A 6,028-nucleotide genomic window follows, 5' to 3' on the forward strand; every position below is an offset into this window, starting at 1 on the left:
CCCACAACACTTATGTATATATTCTTCACTCTGCTATTACCCATATCTGTAACAATAATAATAATTGTGGTATTTTTTAAGCCCTTACAATATACCGACACTTTATTAAGCACTGGGGTAGATACAAGATAATTGGGTTGAACACAGTCCCTGTCCAATGTGGGGCTCACAGCCTCAATTTCCATTTTACAGATGAGGTAACTAAGGCACAGAGAAGCAAAGTGACTTATCCAAGTTCACACAGCAGACAAGTGGCAGACCCGGGATTAGAACCCAGGTCTTCCGACTCCCAGTCCCAAACTCTACAGACCACACTACTCTTCTAATTTATTCTAACTTCTCTAACTGTAAATTATTTTATTGTCTGTCTCCCTCTTTAGACTGTGAGCTCCTTATGGGCAGGGGTCATGTTTACCAACTCTAATGTATCGTACTCTCCCAAGCCCTTAGTGCAGTGCTATGCATGTAATAAGGACTCAGTGAATACTATTGATTGATAAACAACTCTAACATAGTGCATTGTTCAGCACTTTCAATCAATAATATTTACTGAGGGCTTTCAGCAGAGCAATCTACTAAGCAGTTGGGCAAATATAGTAGAAATTAATAGATACAATCCCTATCCTCCCATCTTGTGTCAGGGATAGACATTAAATTAAATTTCAGGTAGAAAGAAGCAACAGAGTTTAAAGGGGAGGGTGGGCTGTCACAGAAAAAGCTAGAGTGGTGGTAGGAGGGGAAAATAGGATGGAGAGATGAGAAATTAATCAGAGAAGGCCTCCTGGAGGAGATGTGATTTTAGAAAAGTTTTGAAAACAGGATGGTCTAGTGGATAGAGCATTGGCCTGGAAGACAGAAGGAGCTGGGTTCCAATTCCGGTTCCCTCATGTATTTGCTGTGTGACCTTGGGCAAGTCACTTACCTTCTCTGTGTCTCAGTTCCCTCATCTGTCAAATGGGGATTAATGCTGTGAGTCCCATGTTGGGCATAGACTGTGTCCAACCTGATTATCTTGTGTCTACCCCAGCGCTTAGTACAGTGTCTGGTCCACAGTAAGCACTTAACAAATACCATTAACAAAGCAGGGACAGTAGTGGTCTACTGAATGTGAAGGAGGATGGAGTTTCAGGCATAAGGGAGGCCATGAGCAAAACTCCTCCTTAGGCTGTAACTCCCTTGTAGCCTGGGATCATTTCTACCTACTCTGTCGTTTCTACCAACTCTCCCAAACAGTACATTGTTCTTCACATAATAAATGCTCAACAAATTCCACTGACTGATTAAGATGTCTCCAGAGAGAGACTTGGGGTGAAAAGGAGGCCCAGTGAGCAGGTGGGCTTTAAAGGAGCCAAGCATCCAAGCTGGGTTACAGTGGGAGAGGGGGGAAGATGAGTTTAGGAGCAAACACATCAAGTGCCTTATAACATTTTGTAAGCACGTAACAAATTTTAGTAACAATCAATCAATCAATCAATCGTATTTATTGAGCGCTTACTGTGTGCAGAGCAATGTACTAAGCGCTTGGGAAGTACAAGTTGGCAACATATACAGACAGTCCCTACCCAACAGTGGGCTCATAGTCTAAAAGGGGGAGACAGAGAACAAAACCAAACATACTAACAAAATGAAATAAATAGAATAGATATGTACAAGTAAAATAAATAAATAGAGTAATAAATATGTACAAACATATATACATATATACAGGTATATACATATATACAGGTAATAAATGATTGTACTACTTATTTACTATGTGCTGAGCACCATACTAAAGCACTTGGATAGTCAGTCTTATTTAATGAGCATTTACTGTGTGCAGAGCACTCCTCTCCATCCCCCCCGCCTTACCTCCTTCCCCTCCCCACAGCACCTGTATATATGTACATATGTTTGTGCGTATTTATTACTCTATTTTATTTGTACATATTTATTCTATTTATTTTATTTTGTTAATATGTTTGGTTTTGTTCTCTGTCTCCCCCTTCTAGACTGTGAGCCCACTGTTGGGTAGGGACCGTCTCGATATGTTGCCAACTTGTACTTACCAAGCGCTTAGTACAGTGCTCTGCACACAGTAAGCGCTCAATAAATACGATTGAATGAATTAGGAGAGTCTTGTTTTGTCTTGTGCTGTCGAGGCATCTCTGACCCATAGCCACCCCGTGGACACAGCTCTCCCAGAATACCCCACCTTCACCTGCAATCGCTCTGGTAGTGTAACCACAGAGTTTTCTTGGTAAAAATACAAAAGTGGTTTACCGTTGCCTTCGTCCATGCAGTAAACTTGTCTTCAACTCTCTCCCAAGCTGCTGCTGCTTAGCACAGGCGAGTTTTGATTTGTCGCAGATTACCTTCCACTCACTAGCCACTGACCAAGTTAGGAATGGAAGGGGTATGCCTCTGCTTGACTTTCCCTCCTGTAGTTGAGAATGGCAGAGTACTGGAAACTCTCCAGATGTGATCCTGAGAGGGAAGCTTAGGAGAGCATAATATAACAATATATCAGACACTTAGTACAGTGCTCTGCTGACAGTAAATGCTCAATAAACACAATTGATTGATTGAGCGCTTATAGCATGCAGAGCACTGTACCGAGCGCTTGGGAGAGTACAATATAACAGAGGTGGTAGGCATGTTCCTGGCCCATAAGGAGCTTACAGTCTAGTGGGGGCAACAGACATTAAAATTAATTATAGATATGTGCATAAATTCTGTGAGGGTGGGGTGAGTAAAAGGTAGAAATCCAAGTGCAAAGGTGACACTGAAGGGAGATGGATTAAAATGAGGGTTTAGTTGGGGAAGGCTTCTGAGAGGAAATGTGGCTTTAATAAGACCTGTATGAGGCAGATAGGGCAGCTGAATGATGATTTTACCGATGAGGAAAAGAGACAGAGCCGCAAAGCCTTCACAAAATCGTGTTTGATTTCTTGGGAGACATTCTTTTGGGTTTTTTTGTGCATCTGGAGGTTAAAACGTTTAAAGCAAGATACTGAAAATGTTTAGATATTTCGTAACTGAACACAGATGCATAAAGGTTTACTATTAGCTGTGGTCAACCTTATACATGCAAATGTCAGCAGACCAATGAGAACAGTCTAATAACTGTAGATAAGTTAGGAGTTGGTATCAGGCACCCTAACTCAGCCAGAGTCATGCCCCCATGGGATAAAGCGATAAGAAAAATTAGTTGATAAATGAAATTTTGAATGTCATAATCATTAAAGGTCAGTTAATTTTGTGCCAGCCAGGTCCCAGATGGTCAATGGGAAGACAAGGCCTGGAACCCAGATCCATTCATTAGATCAGTCTTCTTCCCGTCTGAGCTGCAGTTTGGTGGTCCCAAATCATTCATTCATTCATTCATCTTTATTGAGCACTTACTGTGTGCAGAGTTCCATACGAAGGCTTGGGAGAGTACAAAACAACGATAAATAGACACATTCCCTGCCCACAACGAGCTTACAGAGAAGCTTACAGTCTAGAGGACTTGCAGCACCCTAAATGCCATAGCTCAGTTATTAAAATCAAAGTCCTATTTGTGTGTATGAATTTGGAAAGGAGTTAGTTGGCCGTTATTTTTCTGGTCTTCCTCTGAGTAGCCCTACAGGGCAGGCCAGTGCTCTTCCTCCTAGCCGATCTGCAAATGCTGATTGGATTTCTTCATCAGGGATTCACAGGTAGTCACCTCAGGGGCCTGATGTGAATAATTAAGGGCCACAACATAATGCCTTTCTTGGAAGAGTGAGAATTTTGAGTTCAAAGAAGGATGATTCTATTTTTCACATGACACATTTTCTCTGCATCCATTAACATTTCAGGATTTTAAGAAAAAAAAAAGGTCCAGATGGTCTTGGGATATGCTGTTGCAAAGCAGAAATACATTATTTGGAACCAGAGTGGTCCCTTCAAAGAAAGGGAGAGGAAATGAAGACTTAGTACAATCCAGCTGTCTTAAAACCTGGCCCCCGAAACAGTCTTAAAAGCAGGCTGAGTGTGATTAGAGTGTTTCCCGATTATACACGCGCAGAGAGGAATGAGCTGGCATGAAAATAGTCTTTCCTCACACAGCTTCACGGCCCAGTAAGTTGACACATTTGATTCACATCTTGGAAACCTTCACCGGTGTTGGGCTCACATCTCTGTTTTATCCACCGTGACCAAGTAGATAGAGCCCAGGCCTGAGGGTTAGAAGGACTTGGGTTCTAATCCCAGCTCCACCTGTCTGCTTTGTGACCTTGGGCAAGTCACTTCACTTCTCTGGGCCTCAGTTCCCTCATCTGTAAAATGGGGATTAAGCCTTCTGTGGGACAGACACTTTGTCCAACCCAATTATCTTGTATGTATCCCAGGGTTCAGTACAGTGCCCGGCACATAGTATGCCTAACAAATACCCAAGTTCTTATCACTGTTATAATAACTATATGTATTATTATAATATAATTATATATAACAATAACTGTTAAGGACAGGGCAAGCCAGATTACTGTTTTAGAAACTTTTTGAACTGGCAGAATGTGTCTGTTTATTGTTGTATTGTACCCTCCCAAGTGCTTAGTTCAGTTCTCTGCACCCTGTAAGCGCTCGATAAATCCAATTGACTGACTGACTGATGGCCACCTCCACCCTTCTTGTTCTGATGACTTAACACCAGTCCACATGTTTTGTTTTGTTGTCTATCTCCCCCTTCTAGACTGTGAGCCCATTGTTGGGTAGGGACCGTCTCTGTATGTTGCCAACTTGTACTTCCCAAGTGCTTAGTACAGTGCTCTGCACACAGTAAGTGCTCCATAAATGCGATTGAATAAATGAATGAATGAATCTTCCCTCTCCCCTCCCCCACAGAGCCTCAATCACAGATTTCCAGCTTTCCAAATTGGTGAGTGGAAAGTTTTCTCCTTTGTTCATTAGTGGTGGCCAAAGACCAGGAGCAGACTCGTTGTGAGCAGGGAATGTGTCTGTTTGTTGTTATATTGTATTTTCCCAAGCTCTGCACACAGTAAGCGCTCAATAAATATAACTGAATGTGTCTGCTATATTGTGTTGTACTCTCCCAAACACCTAGTACAGTGTTCTACACACACTAAGTGCTCAATACATACCATGATTGATTGATAGCAGAAGCTCTCAGTATCCTCTCCCAAACAGCAAGGACCCTTAGAAGGAGGAAAGAAAGGAGAGGCACAGTCATCTAGTACCGAACTAAGATGTATTGAGTTTTTTAATAGTGGTGAACATCTGCTTAAGTACTTGGTCAAGTTCATTTTTGACTTAACACTTGCTGTTCCCAGGGTAAATGCTTTGGAAGAGGACGAACAGAATACATAGCAGAGCCAGTCACAAAAAATAGGTCGACAGACGCACTAGAGTGTAAGCTTGTTGTGGGCAGGGAACGTGTCTACCAACTCTGCTGCATTGTACTCTCCCAAATGCTTAGTACAGTTCTCTGCACACAGTAAGCACTCAATAAATACCATTGATCAGTGCACTGTTCGATAATGAGACTAGCCTCTTCAGTCTCGCTTACCAGTTTCTCAATCAGTTATTCAATCAGTAGTATTTATGGCATTCCTTCTGTGCCCAAAGCCTTAGGACGTAGGACCCTCCATCTTTCTTGGTAGGAATCTCCTTCATCATTGCCACCATCTTTCTTTTTGTGTCTATTGAAGAGATCGTGACAGATCTTCCACAGATTTTACTGACACACTTCTGAATATTTCCACACCTTGCTCCATAAACAGACACATTCCTTTCCCACAAGAACATGACATCAAATGAGCTCCCATGGGAGCCCAACTGAGGCCTAAACATAAGCCCAGTTTCCCTTTCTACATGCAGTTCCCAGTAGACTGTCCTGTCACTAAAGTAGTTCTAATTCTTTTTTGCTCCAAGATAATTTCCATTTATACATACACAACAAATTCAGTGATAAAATTGGAGACGTTGAACCATCAGATCTGCCATAAATAATTCTGAGCCAGAACAATGTAGAAGATTTCAGGGCTCAAAACTTCATTAAATTCAAAAC

The 6,028-nt window shown here is 41.9% G+C and overlaps 1 non-coding gene across 1 annotated transcript; it reads right to left on the minus strand.

The window, feature by feature from the left end:
• Window positions 1–2,338: 2,338 nt before the first annotated feature.
• On the minus strand, window positions 2,339–2,476 carry LOC119931065. The gene has a single exon (XR_005451932.1). It is a non-coding gene; the product is annotated as a small nucleolar RNA SNORA7 (small nucleolar RNA).
• Between the last annotated feature and the right edge of the window lie 3,552 nt (window positions 2,477–6,028).

Source organism: Tachyglossus aculeatus, chromosome 7 (assembly GCF_015852505.1).
Source record: "Tachyglossus aculeatus isolate mTacAcu1 chromosome 7, mTacAcu1.pri, whole genome shotgun sequence".
NCBI lineage: Eukaryota > Metazoa > Chordata > Mammalia > Monotremata > Tachyglossidae > Tachyglossus > Tachyglossus aculeatus.